Source organism: Haemaphysalis longicornis, unplaced genomic scaffold, assembly GCF_048455015.1.
Source record: "Haemaphysalis longicornis isolate Haplotype H1 unplaced genomic scaffold, Haemaphysalis longicornis Haplotype H1 scaffold_53, whole genome shotgun sequence".
NCBI classification, from domain to species: domain Eukaryota; kingdom Metazoa; phylum Arthropoda; class Arachnida; order Ixodida; family Ixodidae; genus Haemaphysalis; species Haemaphysalis longicornis.
In genome coordinates, this window is record NW_027526389.1 from 244721 (window position 1) to 268296 (window position 23576).

At 45.8% G+C, this 23576-nt stretch overlaps 1 long non-coding RNA gene across 1 annotated transcript in view; it reads left to right on the forward strand.

Annotated features, from left to right (window-relative positions):
• LOC144140872 (uncharacterized) overlaps positions 1-22171 on the forward strand; it is a 45674-nt gene extending 23503 nt beyond the window's left edge. Inside the window, exons 3-5 of the long non-coding RNA XR_013316374.1 lie at positions 8057-8166; positions 9057-9140; positions 22036-22171. This is a non-coding gene — a long non-coding RNA (uncharacterized LOC144140872). The remainder of the gene's footprint in view (positions 1-8056; positions 8167-9056; positions 9141-22035) is intronic.
• Positions 22172-23576: the final 1405 nt, after the last annotated feature.

Consider the following 23576-nt stretch of genomic DNA (forward strand, 5'->3'; position numbering starts at 1 on the left):
GGCTGCGGCGCTGGGGAAGCTGACGCACATGTGATAGAAGTTAACCTTTTGTACCTGAGCCCCTGATCTCTCGCGCTCTTCTTGCGCGCCTGCAAGTTGACGCTGACCTCCGATCGTGTTCCTAGATAAGCGCTCGGCTCGGTGCTCGAAGTGCGCGCGCGCAGATGGACGCTTTCACGTACATGTGGCAATTATACAAGTCCCGGGAAGCAAACACTCTCATAAAAGTGAAGACAAAAATTTGTTTTGATCTTCTGTGATCGCGCTGCTTCGCGGCGGCCGATGGTTTCCTCCTAGCACAAGCCTGGCGTACGCGCTGGGAAGGTGAAGCTCGCTCCCCACGCTCTCTTGTGCGCCGTCAGTCGCTCGTCTCCCATGCTGTTCCTAGTTAAGCTAGCGCTCGTCGCGTTGCACAGAGTTCGCGCGCGGATGGATGCTTTTGCACGTACATATGTAGTTATTGTTTACGTTCCGGAAGGCAAGCACTCCCAATAAAGTGAAGGCAAAAATGTTTTTTTTGGTCTTGGGTCGTCTTTTGGACTCCCTTCCGAAGCACAGAACGTTTGCTCTCATTCGGTCGAAAGCACACGCGTACGACGGTCGCTCGTCTGCTGCGAACATCAGCGAGCGTGTTATTCGCCATACTCGTCTGTGCCTCGCACTCGCGCAGAACTGCCCATCACAGGGTCCGTTCTCATAATTGTGTGCGCCACGCGCGTCCCCCGCGCATTCACGCGATGGTAGCGAAGCTTATAAGTTCTGCTTCATGAATAAGCACGAGCAGCCGCTCGAGGTCGTCAGAGGTGACCTCGCGTCAACAAATCATGAGTCTGTGTTCCGCGCGAACCTGTCTTACGAAGTAGCACTCAACGACTTCATGGACACGTAGAGCGGTGGCACAAACACAACCTGGATTGTCCATAAAGTCCAGAAACGGGGCGAGAGGTATGTTTTTCGATGCGAAGAGTTGTAGTACGGGAGGCGGCGTTTTGCAACTTGCTTTGTACTATTTAAATTTTTATTCCTGCTATTTCTTGTTTACACATTTGTCTACTTTTTTGCGTGTGTGTGGCTTACAGTTGAGGCGCGAGCTGTGACACAATGCTGGCGAATTAAAAGGCCAGACACTACAGAAATATATATATGTGGTAGCTACAAATGCATCGCAGGAAACAGACACAAACTGCTCATCTATACCCATCAGTGTATCTCTAAAAGTGACAATTTTTTGCCGCTATTTGGATTCCGAGATCACTATCGCAAAAATAGTGCGCCAAGCAGATAACTTTTTTACTTATTTTTATCTCTGCTGCGACTACCGTGACTTCAAGCTCACGGGCAACTACTCATTAGTCCCAGCGAAAAGAATATACGTATCTGAGTGAGCGTAACACTGTATTAAATGAGAGGCCATGGGGCCCTGGGGGAGCAATGATGAGGAGAAAAGGGGAAGGTCACAACTCGCACAATGAACACAGTTGAAGTCTTGGGGCCCTAATCGCAAAATGAACACATTAAAGTCAGTCAGTGGCAGAAAAACGCACAGTTCACACTTAGATGTACAGTTCACACTGGGGACAATGCGGTTGACACTGAAAACAGCGCACGCTGCGGACAGTTCACATTGTATACGGAACGGGGAAGTCGGCCAGGCTGCTACACCAATTTGTGGAGTCTGTTTTCAAGGGCGTACTCGGTAACTGCTTCTAGTGCGGTGGGATCGTCACGGACCCGACTAACATGTTCCTGTTTAGTCGCAGGGGCGGGACCTAGAGTTAAAAGCTGGTGGCGATTACGGTCGAATAATGGACAGAGCCAAATTAAGTGGTAACGATTTGGTGTGACTTCCCGATTACAGGGGGGGCATCAGCGCCATTCGGATCCTGCTGGATCTGTCTATTTATAAATAAGGTATCTTATGCAGCAAAATCTCTGTGTGCATGAAGCACAAATTGTTAAAAATAACTAATCGACATTGGCAACAGTGTGGGTGGTAGTACGCGTGATTACTGATATCAAACTCGGCCTGATAGCTTCAGTGAAGAGACTGTTGTCAATAGCCCTGTAGAGAAGACATATATCAAACTCCTCGAGTACTTCAGTTGCTGTACAATCCAACTAAAACTTAGCCCTTGGTTGGTATATATTTTAGATATTGTTTCCCTAAATTGTTATGACCAGCAGTGCAAATTATGCACAATTCATGACCGAGTGTAAAACGTGTACGTTTGAGCTGGTGTCTTTCTTATCAATTATCACCCTTCCAAGAACGATTCACACCTTCTATTGCTGGTAACAAAATGTCAATTTTTTCCTTAATGGCACTGTTCCTGATAAAGAATAATGCAATGAAGTGAATGTTAACGAACTTCAATGTAATAGTGCTTATGAGAGTGCCAAAATGTAGCAGCTCATGCAGCTGTAATATTTCGCAAGAGTAGGACAGTTTGTAAATGTAGTCATGGGTAATTGGCTGCCTTTCTTGTAATCCTTACCTGCAGCACCGAATCGTGTTTTGAGGTGTGTATATAGTGAAAGAGCACCCAACTCAATTGTATACCCTTCTGTGTGCTGTAGAATGATCTTTCAATGAGGGTGTTTGCTTTCCGGAACGTGTATAATTGCCACATGCGCGTGAAAGCGTCCATCCACGCACGCGCACTTCGAGCACCGAGTCGAGCGCTTATCTAGGAACATGATCAGAGGTCAGCGTCAACTTGCAGGTGCGCACGAAGAGCGCGGAGAGATCAGGGGCTCAGGTACAAAGATTAGCTTATACCACGTGTGCGTCAGCTTCCCCAGCGCCGTCGGCCAGCCCCGCCCAAGGAGCGAAACCATCGGCCGCCTGCCAAGCAGCCGAAACGAGGGGAGGGGGAAAAAAGAAAAAATCCACCTCGCAAAAATCCACAACAAGGTAGAGACGTCACGGTGCTGCGTCCAAGGAGGTTAAAAAATTGCAATTTTTTTAACCTCATTGGCTGCGCCCCTGTTTAGGGAGTGTGGTCGGCTTGGGCCCCTACGGGATATGGTTTGGGAATACGCGGCCCGGCTTGTCGTCGTAGGTCGTCCGGAGTCACGGTATCTAACCAGCGTAGCCACGCAGTGTCACGCACCCATAGAGAGGCTTCGAAAAGATCGGCACTCTCCCTCGTCCGGATCGAACCTGGGTTGCTCTCGTTACGAAGCCGATATCAATCCCAATGCGCCACAGAGCGACATGTAACTCATTGCGCTGCGGTGCTGCCACAGAGTCTGCCGTCGCTAGGCCGCAAATGAGTGCACAATAACATACACTAATAAAGAAATTCTAAAAAAGGGAATAATTACCCGAATTATTGAAAACTCAATCCAGTTTATCTTTACCGGGCGTATAATGATGGCGATGATTTCTAGAAGTATCTCCTGCGTACCGGGGTGATGACACGTCATCTTACCAAAAACCTACTGTACCTATGTTTTATACTCTGTTTAATACCAGCGCTGAGGCGCTCCGAACTTAAGAGATTTCACGTTCAGTGAAACTGCTTTAAGTTTTTCTCGAAGGCTTTCACGTTTATCATCGTCATCATCAGCATGTGCCCTTTGTGAATACACATTGTGCAAAGTTGGCTTTCCTGCAGCGGGTATTCGAGTTACGACGTATAGCGTTAGTGAGGCCCTGAAAGCCTCGCTTTAAAGAAGTCGTGAAGAGAAAACACAAGTTTAGTTCATTCGAAAGATTGCCTCATTAGAACCATACTGACACCACTTTTAACGCGAAATTCCCTCAAATAAGCGACACAATTAGGAAAAAAGGAAATGAACATGCGACCCACTAGCTCATTTCCCGCAAAAGAACCTATGTAGCATACCAGAATGCTCTGCGATTGGCGGAGGCCGACAAAAGCAAACGCAAGTTAGGCAGGGCTTACCAGTTTACATAGTGAGCTATATGCCCTTGAAACATACTGCACATCCTTTTAGGGGCGAAGCTCCTTAAGTCATGGGTCTGTCCATCTCTTGTGTCTCGTGGTACGTGACCGCCGCATGCTTTCTGAGATGTCGCAAAGTGGGCCGCGTTGCACGCGCAAGAACCGGCTGCAACCGGCAGCGCAAACTCGGCACCGGGAGCGCGAGCTTGTCTGTGTTCGCCAACGGAGGCGCGAGCGCACGTGCACTGCGAGGGGGAGATCACGCAAGAGATCACGCCACGAACGCAGGCAGTCGTTCTCGGAGATCGGACGAGACGCAAGGACCTTTGCTCGTTTCCTCTCGTCTTGTTCGGGCACAAGTTCGCACTAAATAAAAGTTCTTTCTTTACCGTTGTGTCCCATCCTACGTGACAAATTGTGGTGGAGGTGCGGGGTAGTCCTCGATGGCGCGGGGTCTTTCACCAGGTCTGGGCCTGGGAGCATTGACTCCGAAAATAAAAGTTGATTTGTACAATGTACGCACACAGTCTTACGTCTTTCTTAATGACGTAATGGGCGAACTTTCACGGGAGAGTTACGGTTACCGATGATCTCCCCCTCTCGAGCTTCGCCCCACTTATCATCATTCATTCCGTGGATATGGCGTGATTTTTTTATGACACTGAGAACGGTGGAGTAAACGGTTGAAGTTCCGATCGAACACGCAAACATGTACGGTACAAAACTACCGCCGGCCGAGGTGGACATCTCGCCGTTGCTCATACGAATTTTTGGGTTCGAGGCTCTTTGGGGTCAACGAACCGTTCTAGCACGCACAGCCGTGACCTTGCTTGGTATCAATCCCTTGACAGGAAGTTGGCGTCATATCGCGAACCAGTAAAGGTAAAAATAGAAGCGAGGGAAGTAACTGATTGATTGTAAGGTTTAACGTGCCGACGCAATGCAGGTGATGAGGCGCGCCGTAGTGGAGGGCTCCGAATTAATTTTGACCACCTGGGTACCTTTAAAGTGCGCCGAAGTCTCGTACACACGGGCGTTTTTGATTTTCGCTTCCATCAAAAAGCGGGGAGTAAGGAACAGCAAGCAGCGACGAGATTGTGCCACTCGTCGCAGAAGTTTCGGAAAGGTGGCCGTGCTGGCTTGCTGCTGTCGTTACGAGCTAGTTTTTAGTTCACAACCACTGAAAACTTCAGTTTGTTCGAGTACTGTACAATAAAATTTCGTTGCTGCGTCCTGAAATGCACATGTAGTACGAGCAAATCGTCGAGGGAATGTGACATCTCCGCCGGTGAAGAGATCTTCTTTCATGCGCTGCCCAACGACGAACCTCGGCGAAGCAAGTGGCTACGTTTTGTGAACTTTGCAAACGGAGGAGAAAGGGACTCAAAGGAAGTACGAGTGTGCTCGCTTTATTTCCGACGAAGTGATTACGGCAGGGACACTTACGCTAGCTCACTCCTGGGACATGCCGCTGCTCGTCGCCGACTTCGTCAAATCGCTGTCAAATCGCTCTGAGCTTGGGAAAAAAAACTAGCGTACACACCGTGCATTGACGCTCGTATCTTTCTGGTGGAAGCAGAGAGCACGCCCGAACGGCTTTCCATACACGAAGCCGGCCAACTGGCATAAGCGATACTGCTACTGAAATTGAACTATAATTAGCTGCAATAAAAATACGGCACACACGTACCAGTCTGTATTCGTCCGTCGCGACGGGGCTGACGAGGCAGCGGTGCCGACGGCTGGGCGTTCGTTTGTTGTGAGTATCGCGGAATGATCGCTTTCCCGTCCATCCGTGTATCCCACAACTCCTGCCGTTCGTGCACTTAGAAGCATTGGGCGTTCAAGTGGTGTGAGGTTGTTAAATGCAATCCCGAGCTCCTCGGCGAGAGCTTTGTTGTCCGGATCAGGCGATTCCACGACTAGGGCTGCGGGTGTACAAGGTTTTACTAGTACTTTTAAAATGGCCGCCGTCTCGGTTTCGGCACGAGTTCCGGTTCCTGTTTGATTCCCGCGTGTGGGTGCTTTATAGAGTCGACATACCAAGTACCTGTTTCATGTACGGGCTCATATGACTCCATTGTTCACGTCACAAAGTGTACAATTTAGCGGGAGATTTAAAAATTTGGCTTAAATTGCTTTATTTCTCAGTGAATAAAGGATCGTTTGCTTTCCGGAAAGCGCTTGGGGTACTATGAAACACCTAATTTTTCGAACAAAAGAAACTTTTGTTTTGTCTTCTTGGCTTCTTTAAAAAGAAACGATGCGGTGGCATGAAGCATGATGACACCAAGTGTCGCCTTCCTTCTACGCTTTACATCGTTCCCCTGCGTTTGTGGGCTCTTCCAGAGGCTTCTGAGGTATTCAGACTCCTGAGTACCCGCCCAGCTTTTTGTTGGTGACCATAGCAATACTCGCGCAATAAATGTGAACACCGGTGTAATACAGACGGCGGTGAAAGCTCGCTGGCGCGTCAGTTGGCTGTCTGCTGTAAAGGTCACCTCGCAAAATCATGAACGCCGTACGGAAAACTCACGTAAATAAACAAATTAAGCGCAAAAAGTAACCCGACCAGGATTTTGACCTGCATAATGCGGACATAGTGCGGTGCGCCATTCCCTAGGCTTTGGGCCACTTAGTAACAAGAACTTTTATTTCTATATCGGATAAGCCAGAGATTCAGAGCAACTGCCGCGAAACATTGGATGTATACCAGGTTAAACACTACCCTTTTTATTTTACAGGCTGTTGAACCGTAAGGTAGCAGCATTCCGGCATGTCAAGCTGAGCATGTTTGTTATAGGGGTTCGGCAGTAAGCTTCTCTCCCAACCGCCACAAATATTTGATCGCAGCGACTGCAGCACTTAAGGCAGGAAAAGCGATTTCAAATATGTGGCATGTGTAGAACGATAGTTCGCTCAGCGCACAAAAAATGCTAATGTGCCTTGCTGTTACGATTTACTAAAAAATCTTCAATTGAATTCATTTCTTATTACTTGGATTAGCTTCGCGGATTCCTGTCCTATCTTTTTTTTTTATCGTAGATTTTCGTCAAGTGTGCCAGTCGCACATGCACATGCAGCTTACAACCCCAGTGAAGTGAGGTCAGCGAGGCGTCGCAGGTCAATATATCTACTGGATATGCGCGCTAGTGTAGTGCTATTTTGACCTCGTTTGCTTCACCTTGATTACTACAATTTTAACAACTTGATAATACCTTGCTTACTACAATCTTAACATTTTTTCAGGCGCAAACCTTGTCGCGGCTCTGTGTTCATTTCATGACTTATTTCCAACGACTGATTTTGTCGGCGGTTCGGCGAGCTATTCCCAGCAAAGCTATACAAAAACAACCACACGGTATAAAGAAAACGTTCCCATTTCAAAGGAAGGCGGATTACGTCAGCAGAAAGGAAACGTTCAAATTCATATTTGTACTAAATTAATTGACGTAAACGCACCCACAATTGTCGCAACAGGGCCTAGTAGCTCCAGCACAAGTATTTTAATGTTTATTCCGCACAAGTAATGTTAACAATGTTTAAAAACTACTTCAGTGCTGCCTTAACGGATAGGACCCTCGACGGTTGAACGAGGGGTCATCGGTCAACATTCATAACAGCGAAGTGTTTTTAGACGCTATTGTTTCTTACGCTGGAAAGAAAAACTGGGGACCGAAATGTGTGTTGATCCGAAGTCCGGAATACCCAAGTGACTAAAGAAAACATGTTTTGTAGTTAATGTTGCAAAGGAGTGTCATTGTGTATCTCCCTTTCGCAATTTAAGACGAGGAAAAATTCTAATTCAACTTCTTTGTTCATGTGAAAGCTGAGAAACATCGTATTGCAGCATCATGCCTGAATATACGGTGACGAATGCTTCGTTAGTTTGAAGGGCTTACTGCTGAGCTTCAAGATTTCTCACTTCTGTAACGTTGATTTGAGGGATTGAATGTATCAGAAAAAAAGTAGGTTTGAAAACTTTTGTAGGTTTGAAAACTTTTGTAAGTGCTAGTGAATTGCTGTTAAACATTGTTTTCACTTTTTTTTACGCTAGATTTGTTGATTCATTTTTATAGTGCTTCTTTTTGTGTGTTTTTGTGGTTCCTATCTAAGTACCCTTGATATTTACTTTTCTACTGCAGGGGCAGCGAAAGGAAATATGGAACGTTCTTCTATAGAGATGGAGATGTGGGTGGACCCAAAAACATCAAACGAACACGTCCAAACGCCGTACGGGTGCGCAAGGAACCAGGTATACTTTTCCAACAGAGCACGCGACAGCGCATACGACGCATTTTTTTCTGCTTATCATTTAATTTCTCAGCTGGGTATCGCAGTGGGCAGTAGAAAAAATGTTTCTCTGTTTTTGTACAGTCAATGAGGTAATACGTTTGTGCTTTATTTAACAGGGAAGCGTTAGCGAAAAGCGCGTAAAATTTTTAACATTTTGTAAAACTTGTAACCCCAAAGACGTGTAAATTAAGCGCAAGTAATTAAACCAGTGTCGGTATTGTTGCCGCAGAAATGTTCCCGCAGTCCTGTGCCACTGTAGCCGAGTAACTTTCTTGCTGAAAAAATGCAATGGGTTCCCATTTTTTATCAAAACCTAAAGCATTGCTTCAAGCTAACAGCTGCTGAAATCTATCGATTCGTTGATCCCTTCTATGTTGCCTGGACGTCCTCATGTAATGATGTGTGGCCATAGTGGCCACGTTTACCTGCATCTCACCAACAGAGGGTGAAAGTCGCACCGTTTAGTCACAGTAGCATAGGAACGCACGAGCCAACGCATTCCTTGTTCTTGGAAACTTTGCCGAAGTAGCAATTGACCGTATTTCTGTTTTTTTTTTTGTTTGGGGGCTGTGGCTTCTGATCGCTATTCCCCCCCTCCTTCCCGCCGCTCTCCAGCATGCAAGCCCCTGTATTGTATTATTATGGCTGTTTCTGAAAAAAGTGGAGGTAAGGGTTTTGCTTATAGGCTCGCGACTATCGTAATGCCCTTAAGGAATGCTTGATTTCCGCGGAGTCAGATTTGAGCCGCACTGCTGTAGTATACGCTGCAGTACCTCAGGGCATACGGCTCACGTAAATGCTCTTAAATATATGAAGAACAACGTTTTGAAAGCTACTTCTCCTTTTCAGGAAAAGGATATGGAAGAAATTTCAGTCTGATTTACTCAGACTACGAAAACTGTTCACTTTTTCGTGTCCTTCACGAAGAAAATGGTACGTGCAAACTGATATACACTATTTATATCAGTGTCGAAAATAGGCATCCAGCTTTATTTATTTATTTCTTTTTCTTTTTATTTTTTTCATACCCACAGCTTGGGTTGCAAGGTCATAAGAAAAAAATATTGCCGGAAATTTCCGATGGTAGCCAGAAAAGTCACCACGTGGAACTAAACATTTCAAAAGGTGCCAAAAAATCGGCAATTTGAGCAAAGTGGTGATTGTAATTCCTTTTCGTTTGCCTACCTGCGTAGAAAAATAAGGCTGAAATAAGGCATAACGGCTGCCGGCATTACAGTGGGGAGATGGGCGTGCGCGCGTGCGCACGCACGCACGCACACACACAAACACACACACACAAGCACACGCGCACACATACACACACACGCACACACGCACACGCACGCGCACAAACGCGCACGCACACACACACACCCGGACATGGACACGTACACACGCAAGCACGCACACACACACACATACACACAGGCACACATGCACACGGGCACACACGCATACAAAAACACGCACACACGCGCAAACACACACACACATGCACCCGCACAAACACACACATTCACACAGGCACACACGGGCACACACGCGCACACGCACACACACACACACACACCCGCACACACGTAGAAGCACAAACACACAGGCGCACACGCACAAACACACACACGCACACGCACGCACACGCACGCACACGCACGCACACACACACATGCCTACTAACGCACATGCGCACGCGCGCAAGTGCGCCCGTACACGCACACTTACAAACACACAAAACAACACAACCAGTGGTATACAGCAACACAGAATCACCAATAAATGCGAATATAGAACACCAACAACAATATGACTACAAAGGGGAGAGTGGACGGGAGGAATCTCGTCCAACTGAATTTTTTATTCAACAAGAGCGCCCCCAATTCAAGCTTTGTATGGAAAACATTAGTTCAATTTTCAGACTCTCGGTGTCCCCCACAAAGCAATAATCATATCGCTTATTTGTGCACTCGCAATGCCGCAGCTTTTGTCGAGGAGGGTGTTAATGTCCAACTCCGTCGACAGTCCCTCGAGCATCGTCTTGTCTGCTCTGGCGTTCAGGACTTTCGGGCTGATTTTAATTTCCGTGGAAGTAGGAATGCCATTCCGCTGGGCACCATTATACTGCGTTGACCAGCAAATCATTGAAGCGGTTGAGCGGAGTTTCGGGTGTTTGTTTTTTTATTCGAATGAAATCGCTTTCGCTGTGAATTTAACCGCGATATATTTATGGCAGCGTCTTCTGCCCCGCGCGTGGCACCAGCCACGCCCCCCTGGCAACGGCTGCTGCCACGCGTGACGTCATAATGACGTCATGACATTAATAATTGTCATTATTTTGTGTAGTGTAGTCCGAAATACACATTTTTTTTATTTGCAGTACAAAATAACGCACCATTGAACTGCTAAAACTTTTATAAACAAACAATTTTTGTTCTTGCGGGAGCAGCCGGCGATGCTGCTGCTGCTGCCAGCTGCCGTATCGCGTACATGGAGTCGCGTATCCGAAAGCGTGACGAAGCTCCGATTTTCTCGGGCCGACAACGTAGATAAACCGGAGTTCATATTGTTAGAAGCACTACCTGAAAACTTGAGAAAGTTGCTTGTGATTATGTATTGCGTGGGGACCCAGCCAGCCTTTCCAGACCGCAGCAAAATAGCCGCTCTCGAGTAATGTTGACCTGTGACCGCTTGGTTATGCTTGATACCTGAGCCGATGGTACCTGCGTACAGTTTCAGCGTACGTGAAACGACATCGCACAGCCGACTGGCCCCGTTCGAACAAGCTACGTTCCGCACAAGAAAAAAATTTCCCCGCATTTCCCCGAGGGGAAGAATGTGAAAGTGCGAATGCACGAGTTGAATTTGCGCGGTTCGGTAATGTTCGCGAAAGAGAGATCACACACACACACACAACTACAAAGAAAGAAAGTTGCATTTATTCACAGACACCTATTTGTGTTGTCGTTGTACTTGATTGCTAGAGCAGATCTCAGCTTTGAACTTTCGTGTCAGTACTCCTTTAAGCGGGTGCATTAGCCCTTCTCACGCCCGATTCCTGGCCGATCCCCCACGTGGGTATGTGCCATGTCAGCGGCCAGGCAGCGCGCGCCCATCTCCCCCCGTTGCCAAGGAAGACGAGGAGATTCCTGGCCAATCCCCCACGTGGGTATGTGCCATGTCAGCGGCCAGGCAGCGCGCGCCCATCTCCCCCCGTTGCCAAGGAAGACGAGGAGCGCGCGCACCCGCAGCTGTTGCTATGTGGACGGACGGCGGTCAACGGAATTCAGGGTCGCTTATAAAGTGCATTCGCACTTAAAAGACACCGTCCGAGCGTAATTCTGTGAATATTCCGACGCATGTCGGCGCGGCGGCATCACTATCAACAGTTTGCACCACGGCAAGTTCAGAATGCTTAAATGGGCGACCTGAAATCGCGGTGTGTGTTCTCGAAATGAAGACAACTTAGCAGCGCCAGAAGGTGATCAGAATGTACAGTGCCGAGGACGAAGGGTAGTGGCGGCAACTGTTTTTTACTAGGCACATGTGCGCATTACAATTACAGTCGAAACGTCGGGTTTTTTGCCTTTTTGCATTGTATTGGTTGGAGCCTAATTAAATCTCAGTTCAGTAACTTCCCAACCAGACAGAAGTCTGTCGAAATGTTCACTTTCAAGTCAAATTACAGACAATTGCGCCAAGAATAGGAAAGGTAATCTTTGGTGTCCCCACACATGTACCACGTACGTACCACTACAGTAGATCTCCTCTTCTGAAATATTAGGAAGGAAAACTTCCGAAAATCGGGAACTTCTTATTTCCTAGTGGGCGAAATTGTAGCTGAAAATTCGTTTTACACCCACGATACGTTTTATGAGCAGAAAAGTCTTGTGAGCATGCGCCACAAGCATCATAATTGCGTGATATTCAGCGCTTAAAAAGATTTCGGAGTAGAATACATGATTCTACGACAGTTTAGGACCTGCGACCTTCAAAAGGTAGACTAGCTAGACGCTGCATCTCATAGCCACTGCACTGGTATAACTTTCACGTCTCACTGTACCGTGGTGTACGCTATGTTGGCCAGACTTGAGTGAGTCCTTCATGCAAAGGAAGTTAATTCAGTACACCCAGACGATAGGGTCAGAGAAGAGGCTGTACAGACGGTAATAGGAAGGGTGTACGCTTGGCCGGCTATCATGTCTAATACATCTACATGCACTCCAGCATATGAAAACCTACGGGTTCTGCACAGGCTCAATAAGCAACGTCAAAGAGAATCTTAAGATGTGCTTGGAACGTGAAAGCATCTACGGATTGTTTGTGTAAGCAGGTATAAGCAGTGAGCATGCTGCAAATGTAATTGATACACGTCAAGGCTGTCATCAGGCGAATTTAACAAAAAGAAATGGTGAAAAAGATCCCAATTTCAAACTACACTGATGTTATATGTGCATGCACTATAAACACAATCATCAGTATGTTAACTGTACGTAAACACTCAAGTGATATGATCAAACGGAACTAAAGGCCCCCCTACAATCACCCAGTTATGTTTCATTGCAGTGAAATAGGTCGGTATCTGTTAGTCGCACAAACAAGATTCTCTGATGGCATGGAGAAATAGCTGGAAAGTGGCTATGGAGCTCCGGCTGCTTTACACATTTTCTGTAATACCAATTATTTGTTTGAAGTTTGCAATAAAATTGATGTCATTTGTTAGTCTTATTAATGAACGAAACTTTTCGTGGCCACAAAACAGTGGTCGATAAACAAATGCTCACTTTCTTTGGTGGCTTGTAACGATTCACCAGAATTTCCCATGGCCAACCCAAGGAATCCATGGCTCATAGACTACAGGGTAGTGCTAGTCTCCAAAAACATTTGACAGGAGGACTGGAAACTAGCGTGGCCCACAGGCTCCATAGGTGGAAACAAGTAGCCCACCCACACAGTGCCATAAAACAGCTAATGAATGGAGTGAGTCTCTGCTAAATATTAAGCAGGTTCAAAGGGTAGGTTCGCATTGATAGATCTTATGCCATCGTTCACTGTATGTATATTAACTATTTAACGGGCACAATAGTCATTTTTGTTATTTCGGACAGTTCTTGAAGGGTTGCCTAAATGTTCTTTAACATAACAAAAAGTGAAAGCTCTCAGTTAGGGATTTTAAAAACATTATTTAGCCTCTCCAGCAATTGTCCCAGCCTGAAGGAACTCAGCTGATAGTTGGTGCCGACTGTCGTCCTCGCTTGCTAGCTCCCTGACCAAGCACATGAACGCAATTACTAAGAAAGATGGTGACCAAAGTGAGAAGAGAAGGTGGATCCCGTACAACAGCCCTTGATCATCTAAACACCAGAAAAAAGCACCGATGACTCACAGGCCACGACTAGGGCGTTAAAATACCTTTTGACATACATTTGCAGGGCATTTACAACCTTTTATAAAAAAAAAATCTTACGATTACACACAGTCCCTTCATAGAAGGGGTTTGTTTCAGACAAGGTCGTTGAAATTTGTTATTAGTAACAACATAAACTCATCATTGGTCCCTTTCATTCAGCACACTTACGGGCTTCATGCAGAACATGAAGCTCAGTGCTGATAAACGTAAATCAGGGAAAATAAAGCTTCCCATGTTGCTTCTTTATTTTTGTAACTGTTCTCTCTACCAAATACCTCGGTGGTAACTCAACTAAGCTCACCTATTCCCTAGGCCTTTATAATTATTTTGCTCTGCAATTATACATTCTCAGCTGGAGCATGCCTGCTGAATTCAGGCCCCAACCACGCTTTGCTATTTCACATTTGCAGCTGTATGAAATGTTGTTCTTTAGGTTTCGCCAATGATTTCCAACAGGTCACTTAACTAGTGTCAAAACCATTTTATACCTTTAATTGCTATTTATAGCAAACAGTATTATATCATTTTTCATAACACATTTTGTTGTAACCTCATTCAATGATTTTTTACCCCGCCAGCCTGGTTCATAAATCTTTGCGTGAACATGCTTGTCTTGCAGCTAATCTGCAGTAAGACACCACACATTTTGGCTTTCCAGCGTAGCTTTGCTGTCCGCAAAAAGGGATCTTTTTCTTGGCTCGTCTGCAGCGCTTTGTAGAAAAAGATCACTTGCTGGTTTGGCTTTCCCGCAGGACTCTAGTGTAGTGCAAGAGAGTATTGCTTGCTTATTCCTTTTTTGTTGAGGTTTTAATGCTGTGCATCTGCCAGAAGAACCCTGGCATTTTGTTTAGAAGTGGAGCTTCACAGCACAAACAGTGCACAGAAAGTAGAGCTACTCACTTTTTGCATAGACACGGAAGTTTGGCAGATCACTTGTCATTGACAAGCAAGTGTTTGAGTTCACTAGTTGGGGGGAAAAAACGCAGCGCTGATAAACGGTACTGAAGTACTAGGAAAGGTGCCGTGATCAACGTGGTTTCCCTGTGTTGGCAGCTTTTTGGTCCAGTGTTTTTCATGAATATTTGCCAGGGGGCCTTAACATGGCCTGCTTTTGTGTAACAAAAATGTCAACAGTGAAGCACTTATCAATGCTCACATGCTGCTCATTGATACCAGAGCAAAAGTACGTTCAGCAGTCATTTTATTGTTAAAGCCACCCATGATCCATACACCTTCCAGCTGTACTGCAACTTTCACAAACACCGACAGGCATTCACATCCACGCACGTGGCCTTGTCTCCAGTTCTTGCACAAGGTATTAAGAAGTACTCTCGGTAGTGGGCAATGTCACGCTCGACACCAACCATTACCCCGAAGTTGTACTTGATGGACTACTTTTTAAGCCTGTTGGCTTAAAGGATTGTTCAAGTGCCCGTTTTGTGGAAGAAAAAGAAACAGCTAATGGGCACACAACACACAACCAGTGAATGTGTTTTCTAGCAGCTGGTTTCTGACGAGACTTGCACCATTGTGAACGAAATGTGGGACATTTTATAATGCCCCTTACCACTAAGTAAATTCACTTGAGCAATTTTCCAAAACAGTTTACACAGTGCGGAGTGAAAATGCAATAGAATGTGAAACGTCCCCTCACAATTGGAAACTCTTCCTGTTCACTACCCCAAAGGCTTTGACAGTAGACGCTTAAGCACGCTTCACCAGTTGCGAATACAAGCATTAGTGTCAAGTTGAACTCCGCAGAGTGCTTGGGATGGGCATATAGATGTCACAGCCACTTGGAATTTGTGCATAGACTGCAAGCCTCCGAGATAAGCTCTCATCATCATTAGCCCATCCTGCTGAGAGTGAATGAAAGTATTGTGGCTGGTTATGTTCAATTCCAACCAAGCCAAACACAAGAGTAAAGAAGGCACGAGTCTATCAAAATACATACTCAAAGCAGATGCAGGAGGAAGTTCTGTTGCCTAACCAGGTTAGAGGAGGCGAAAGGTACTCGAGCGAAGGAAAGGGAAATAAAAGCCAAGCAGTAATTTTAAGCCTTGCCTATCATTTCATTAAGACTTCCTAAGTTGAAAGCACAATGGTACTCTGATTCCCGGCCGCGGCGGCCGCTTTTCTGATGGAGGCGAAAAGCAAAAACGCCCGTGTGTACGAGATTTCGGCGCACGATAAAGATCCCCAGGTGGTCAAAATTAATCCGGAGCCCTCCACTACGGCGCGCCTCATCGCCTGCGTTGCGTCGGCGCGTTAAACCCCACAATCAATCAACAATGGTACTCTAAGCAACTAATCTGAGCAAAGATGAAGAATAACTGAATTGTCACTTGTTAACCTTATGCACACCAGACTTTTAAAGGACTACTAGCAGAAGTTCCAAACTTGGCTCACACGGCGATCTTATCGGCTGCACTTCTCCCATGCTTGCACAGTTGGAGCTTGAGCCTCCATGCACAAGTAGCTAGCTAGTCAGCGAATGGTTTCAGTGGTATCTTGAATAGATATATCTTTGGACGGGTAGTTGGGCTCCACCCACGGAAGTGAAACTGCGCTCCCTGCACGGATTCTGCAGCGCCACGTGCACAGATCGTTTCTGCGGAACAGTCAGGATACATTTCTCGGCGACAGTAATACTGCCCCGGGGGAAAAATTGCAGAAGCTACATGCGAGATCGGATTGCGTTCGATGATGCCGTGCGCTACCTGACGACACTCGATTCGTGCACACGCTGACACTACGTCGCTCGCCACGGCGCGACGCGATGGAAAATACTGATCCCTACTTTTTATAATTGAGCTACCACTCCAGAATCAGAACACAAGGCTTGGCATGGAAGAAGCGATGCACAAGTAGACAACAAATGCAGGCGCGTAAAGCCGATAGCACGCCAACTGCAAAACAACGTGAAGCTTACAAAATATTAAACGACAACAGAACAGTTCTAGGGGCATGTAAAAAGCCGGCGAAGCAGCGTGCAGAAAACAATGCGTTAGGCTTACCAAGACGTGCAACAGCAAGTTTACAAAAAATACCCAATCTAAATAATTACAAGCACACCTCCCAACAAGAAAAAAGCGCCGCGAGGCAGCCGCTGTACAGGGAGATAAGGACGTAACGATGCGTCAGGCCTGCCATTCGAACCACGGGCGGAGAACATCGGGACACAAGACGCGAACACCCGGCTGCCGTCGTCGTTAACACAAAAAAGTGGCATGATCAAATGACGTGATTATGACGTGTGTTTTGTGACGTCACAGGAAGTCACGTGATTACTTTAGCTTGACCTCACTTCTGCGTGGCAGCAGCTGTTGCCAGGGGGGCGCAGCTCGTGCCACGCGCGTGGCAGGAGACTTAACCTATATTTATTCGGAACCTACCTATCTTTATTGCTGTTATAATTAAGCAATACAATGTTATTGCAATATAATATTCCGGTACTATTTCGTTAAATGTTATGACAAAGTCCACGCCACATTTCTTTTATAATAATTCTGTCATGGACAACATCTTTCTAAAGAGTGTTCAGCTACATTCAAATGTTGACACTGGTTCTTCGCGGGATTAGTATTCTGGACATCGTATTCCCGCGATACGCTGTTTAACCGGCCCTTGACCCAATCTTAAGGTCAAACTTTTTGACCAGCTAGTTACTGATCTCTTTTATTTGAAACAGCATTTTCAAGTATTGCGTCTACTCATGCTTAATTTCACAGCACCAAAAGCCTTTGGTGGACAGTATGTTTGTCGTATGCTCTAAAATTGCAAACAGGGATAGAGGAAGCCATTGCATACAAGAATCTCCGCGCTGACAAAGTTCGCGACAACGCAACGGCTTTGCATAAACACACAACAAGCAGCTCCATTTTTTTTATCTGACTAGAGACTATTGGGGACTTCGCTTCAAGATATGACGCGTTTTTGTGCGACACTTTTCAAGATTTTTGGGCCTGCTCCTAATACTGACACTCGCATGTCCTGTCACTCAGCCGAAACAGCCTATGGACAAGGTTATCCGGCCACGCTCTCTTATGGCTCGTTCTGCACAATTCTCGAGATCAGGGGTCAGACACCTTGTGAGGTGGAGGGACGAGTTGCATGAAGCGGACTCGGTGAGAGCCAGGGCACTATTTGGAGCGGAAACGGTTTTTTTGAAACCAGCGCAAAAAAGGAAGGCAAGACGTTATCCGCCGAAGTGCGAAAATGGGGGCGATTCCAACTGGAAACGATAATTCATTGTTCCCGTGTATCCCCTGTTCAGGCTAATATTTTCATTTCAGCCATCAGCTAGGTAGGCAATGACAACGAAAGGGGGGGTGTTGACTTAATGCCGTTGGCGCGTAATACTTCCACGGGCGCCGCTGGCCACAGGTTGCTGACCTCTGCACTAGGTAATCAATTATGACGAAGGCTTTGTATGGCTCGTGTGTCGAAAAAGGCGGCATTGCCAACTTGAAGTGGTTAGAAAAAGCCTCTTGCTCTGCGTCATTATCGAAAAAAATTCCTCGGGGCAGCAAACGCAGCTTACGTGCTTTGAAGGGGAATATCTGTCGTTACCTATTAACAGCTCGTTTAATGCTACGTCATGTTTACGTCTCTCTTTTTCGGCTATCATTTTTGGTTTGTTTTGTTTTGGCTCAAAAAACTTCGATGGGTTTCTCGTTTATAGCTTTCATTTCCTCGTCTTACTGAGCAAATTATGCCAGGAAGCAGACTTGCACACGCCACAACCTCCTCAAAATCGGAGTTTTGAGCGGCTGGCGTGCGCTTGTTATACTCAGGATGCATCACGTCAAGGTGTCGCAGGTGTGGCGCGGCCAGCACAGCTTAACAGTTTTTTTTGTTACGATTCCATGGTGTTGTAAATTTTTGAAGCGCTCATACCATCCAATCAAAGCTCCCGAGTCGTAGCCCATTTCCCACAGCTGGTTTGTACCACGAATAATAGAAGAACGACAAAATTTGTGCCGCCGTATTGGCTTCCAAACTCTTGAATGAATAAACCAGTTAATCTACCTACTGTTGGGACCGGGCGGGGGCACCCGATCCCAGCTCCGTGGCCTCCGACATACGAGTGGTAGCGTGTGTGATGCGAGCGGCCAGCCGCTGTTGCAGCAGTGAAGAAGTGCAAAAGCCGTGGGCTAACGTAACTGTTTACTTCATAGCGAGAGGTGAGCCGAAGCCAAAAAAAAAAAAAAAAAAAAGCCCCGACGGGCGAGGTTACAATACAGGACTCGAGCAGAGCGACAGCATGGATTCGCTGCTCAAACAGGAATGAGTTACAGCGCTTGGGCAGCTTCTATTTATACCCAAAAGCCGTAACGGTCAAAACGCCAACAAGCGGCAACACGCCACGAACGTCACATACACACACAACGCTCTTTCCAGAGTTCGTGACAGTCGGTAGCCTCGGCGCACGTTGAGTCCTAGAGAGGGGAGAGAGGAGGACTCCGCTGAGATCGAGGGGCCTCTGTGTCCTTGAACAAGTCTCCATGTGCCGCTGGCAACCGCCGGAGTTTGAAGCGCGTTGAAAGCGAGGCGTCTGGCCCGGCTTGTCGAAACTTGAATGAACATGCTGGCGCCTGACGGCTGAAAGGCGCACGCAGTGGCTTCGCCCCACAGCCGAGGAGTGATGCGGGAAAGTACGGCGGCGCTGGCCGATTCGTAACACTACTTTGCAGCACCGCTGGCAAGTTGCTTGGATAGCGCAGTGGACATCTATGGTGGCGACAAGGGTTCAGTTCCCTCAGATCACCATACATATTTTATTTGCTGTTCAGAGCAGCGGCCAATTATTTGGGCTGCCAATAGCGACTACTGCAACATTGACGGTTTTTCGCAGATTGGGTCACTTAAGGATTTAGCTTTAGTGCTGCGGGAGGAGCACTGGGCGAGCGCAATGATTCGGGAGGGGGGGGGGTGGTGTCTATAGCGTGTGGTTCCGAAAACGCCCACATCGCGCTGGCCTTTCTTGCTTGGACTTCAAATTAATCTTTACTGGTTACCAGACCGCATATTATCATTGGGAACTCCATAATGACGATCTGCGAATGCAGACCGGCACCACGCAGTTGAGATGTGTCAGTAAAGAAAGTTTTGAAATGTCACCTGGTGGAGCCATAAAGCCTCTCCATTTACAGCAGGTAAGAAGACTTGAGGAACCGTTCACCCGGACGCGCCATGACAGGCAAGTAACTTAAACACCACTGCACGCCGACGGCACATAAAATTTGGATTTTGTGGTAGTCTACAAAGAACACAAGGGTGGCCAAAAAGAAACAAAAGCAAAAAGAAAATGAAAGACACTCACACTAACGCGTACGACTTGAAGGTAGCGAAGCTGTAGGCAACCTTTACGACCATCACGAAGGTTGAAGTCAACGATTACAGCAATTTTGCTTCTTAATTGCTGCTACAAAGACTTCTAATACATCATTGTTGCTTTAAGCGCCGAGCTCCTTCACTTCTTTGGAAGTGATAATGATTAGATATCACCTTGGAGGGGGGTACGCTATGGCGTGTCTTGCTCATTCCGAGCTATTGTTACCACGAATACGGCGAACGCTGTAGATTTATTTTCATCGCCAATCTTCGTCAGTCTTTTTAAATGGGTATGCTTGGCTTGACAAACTTGCGTCGGAAACGCTGGGCGATCGCCGCTAAGAACGCACAAACAACCGTGAGGCATTTTCTTGGTTTTATTAAAAGCTAAGCGGTCGCCGCGAGGCGCGCGATCACATGCGCACGCTCACGTGCGCACGGTCACGTTCGCACGCTCGGTAATTTCTTGTTGTTTTTAACTGCGGACAGGAAAAATCCTGATTTGTAAACAGCTTCGCTGTTAAAACGGAGCACACTCCGCGTGGCTTCGTAGCTTGCCAAGGGAAGCCATAACGCTTTCTTATTTAACGAAGGCTAGCATACTCAATTGCCTCAAGAGCTTTTCGCCTGTCATGCACGTTTTTTTTTTCCAATTCATAGTACCGAAAATACAAAATTTATCAGCGACATAAGCAGAACACCTAAGTGTCGCAGTGCATATCAGAAAAAAATGTACCATGTAGAGCGCTGTAGACCTTGAAAGTCTACTGTGGTAAAATAAGCCTATGCTTCGCTGTAAACAATGCCGTTTCCTTAGTTTCATCACCTAATTACTTGATTAATTTGGTATTGGACATTTTGATTCCGAATAAAGTGGTGCCTGGTTGCATGCGCGGATTTAAATTGTGGCTTTTTACTGCCATATATCTTTTGAATAACGTATACACGCCATCGAACAAAATTTTGTTTCTCTCTTTTCCTAAACTAGGAAAAGGTATCCTTTATAGCATCTCGATAACCCCCCGTAGCAGCAGTACCACATGCAAATTTTAATGATAAGGATGATGACTGGGTCTGTGGGCTCACCATGTGATTCTATGGGGTATTTATAGGCTTCTTCGTTTTCGGGTAAATATTTGCTCCCCGAACATGTTACCGGAGAATCGGGTTAAAGCCGATTTCTCCCCGAATTGACCTTTTCAAAGTACCCATCTGAACTATTGTGGACTCATGGTCCCCAGTTCTCAATCAGTACTTGATGAAAGCAAGCACCGCAAACCAATCTTTCGGCCTCATTCGGTATTGGCATGACTGCACCACTCGCTGTCCCTTTCTGGCAAATACTGACTTTGTTGTGCCTAGCAAACGGAAGCTGTAATGTCGAGAGAACTTTCTCATAGCTGAGATACGTTCAACGACTGCTCAGGCCCCGCATGGAGGCCTACAATTTGCGCACGTAGACGATAATGTATGTAAACAAGGTTGTTTAAAAATTGATGACCATGTTTTCGTCAATAAAATTAATGTTTCAGTTGTTTGAAGTTATCAGTGCTCTTTATTATCATCTGTTTCGACTCATGTCAAAAGAGATACCAAATTTCCAGGAATATTTGCTAGAACGCCTCGATGACCTGCTCTTTAACAGCTTTACACAACCACCAATTTTAACACGATAGAGTTAAGAAGCAGATTGTTTGTTTGATAAAGCAAACTTACCTCATTTCTTGGTACAAGTGCAGCGGGGGTGAACAAGATCAAACACAAACATTTGCAGATTTATCCTGAAAAAATCCGAATTTGGAATGTTTTTACAAAAAAATCCAAATTCTTCCCCATTATCAGTTTATAAAAAAGGACCCAATTTTTACGCCCCGGTTTAATAAAACAATCAATCGCGAGAACGAACAACCCTATATATTTATTGGTTTATGCCTTCGCAATGACGACGTGGCTTTATTGTTTGCACGAAATATCTACGGTTCTGCCAAAGTACCTTGATTTTTTATTCTAAAGTGCGAAATTTTTCCCTTCCTATACCGAGTACATGTGACCTCAAGAATTCTAATTTTTCTTCTTTTTCTCTTGCAGCTAGAGCATGTCTTATATTTATTACGGACAAAGCCAATGGAACAATGCCACGTTTTTGCAAGTCTATGTACAACCAGAGCTGCGGTACTTCCAACCCCATTCACATACATTACAACAGAAGTTGTCAGAATTTGAATGAAACAGTAATAATGGAATAAAGTAATGATTTTTTGATTACTTGATTGATTGGCCGAGTGATTGATTGATTGTGTGATTATTTATTCAATTATTAATTAAATAACAACAATGATATAATCAACAAATATTTAAGTTGTAATTGATTGATTGATTAGTTGATTGATTGGTATTAGCGATCCCAATCAGCATGGTATTTCGTACTGTAGTCTTGTTTTTACTTGGAGAGATGGTACTTTCTTGGTTTCGGAATCAAAAAGCATATATCACAACAATAATTTCCTTCATACAACAAATGATTACACTGGGAAACAAAACGGTTCCGTAATGGCCGACTGATTTTCCAAGATATCACTACATTGGTAGCTGTTTAATGTGAAGCGTTGATTGTTCGGGCTACCCATGGGTCTAATTTTCGTTAATAGGCGAGTTTTTGTGAACGGCTGTATAACAGGGCAGGTGAAAATCAATACAAGTGCTCCATTCCGTAAAAGCGATGCTCATCATGGAAGCTAACTACCACTGAATGGATGCTTTTAAGTGCTAAGAAGGGGATGTGGGTAAGGTTTTACTAATGAAATATTGGTTTCCAAATGTACATACAGTTTCCTGAGGCGTCTTTGTTGCTCTTGGAGTGAGGCTGAAACGCTGAAATAAAATGCATTTGCATAGAACAAAATCGGCTGGTTTTTCAGGAGTCGACATTGCAGATCACGCTTCTATAATTATCTCAGAAATTGCGCCTACAGGTATTAAGTTTAGTTTTGGTGTGGCTACACGGTTCAGTGGCGGAAGTTTACTCTTTAAATGTCCTCTTTTGGGCGAACGTAACTAATTCACACAGAGACCTTATTTTTACTAAGTAAAGTAATACGGCTAATAAAATCTACATATAAACGTATATTAAGCAAAAGTTGGGGCAGCGACTTTACGGAAATAAATATCAAAACTGAAAGCAAATGAGACATGGAAAGAAGTTGTAGTGTTGTTGATAAGCGTTTATTGAAGGTAAAGATGACGTAGTGGATGTTCATAATTACAGGAAGCCGCGAGCCAAAATACCAGCTCCTGCTCGAGACACACACCTCCGCCTCGGGGAGCTGATGAGCTCGCACTCCTGTTGCTACAAAGAGGGGAAATAATAAGGTTGGTGGTAAGGGCAACCCCATACCATATTGTCACGAAGCCAAGGACGACGCAGTTGTCTTGAAGGAGAAACAAGTTTATTGGAGCGAACTTGTGCTCCCCTAACAACTCAAAAGAATACGGAGGCGGCGAAGCAGCGGTCAACAAAGTGACTTGCGTCTGCGAGCGTCGCAGAATCGAATAGCCCGGCGTCTGCTCTGCAGGCTTTTTATCTTTCGGCGCGAGTGTTTCTGGAAACGTCGATTCACATCCAGAACATT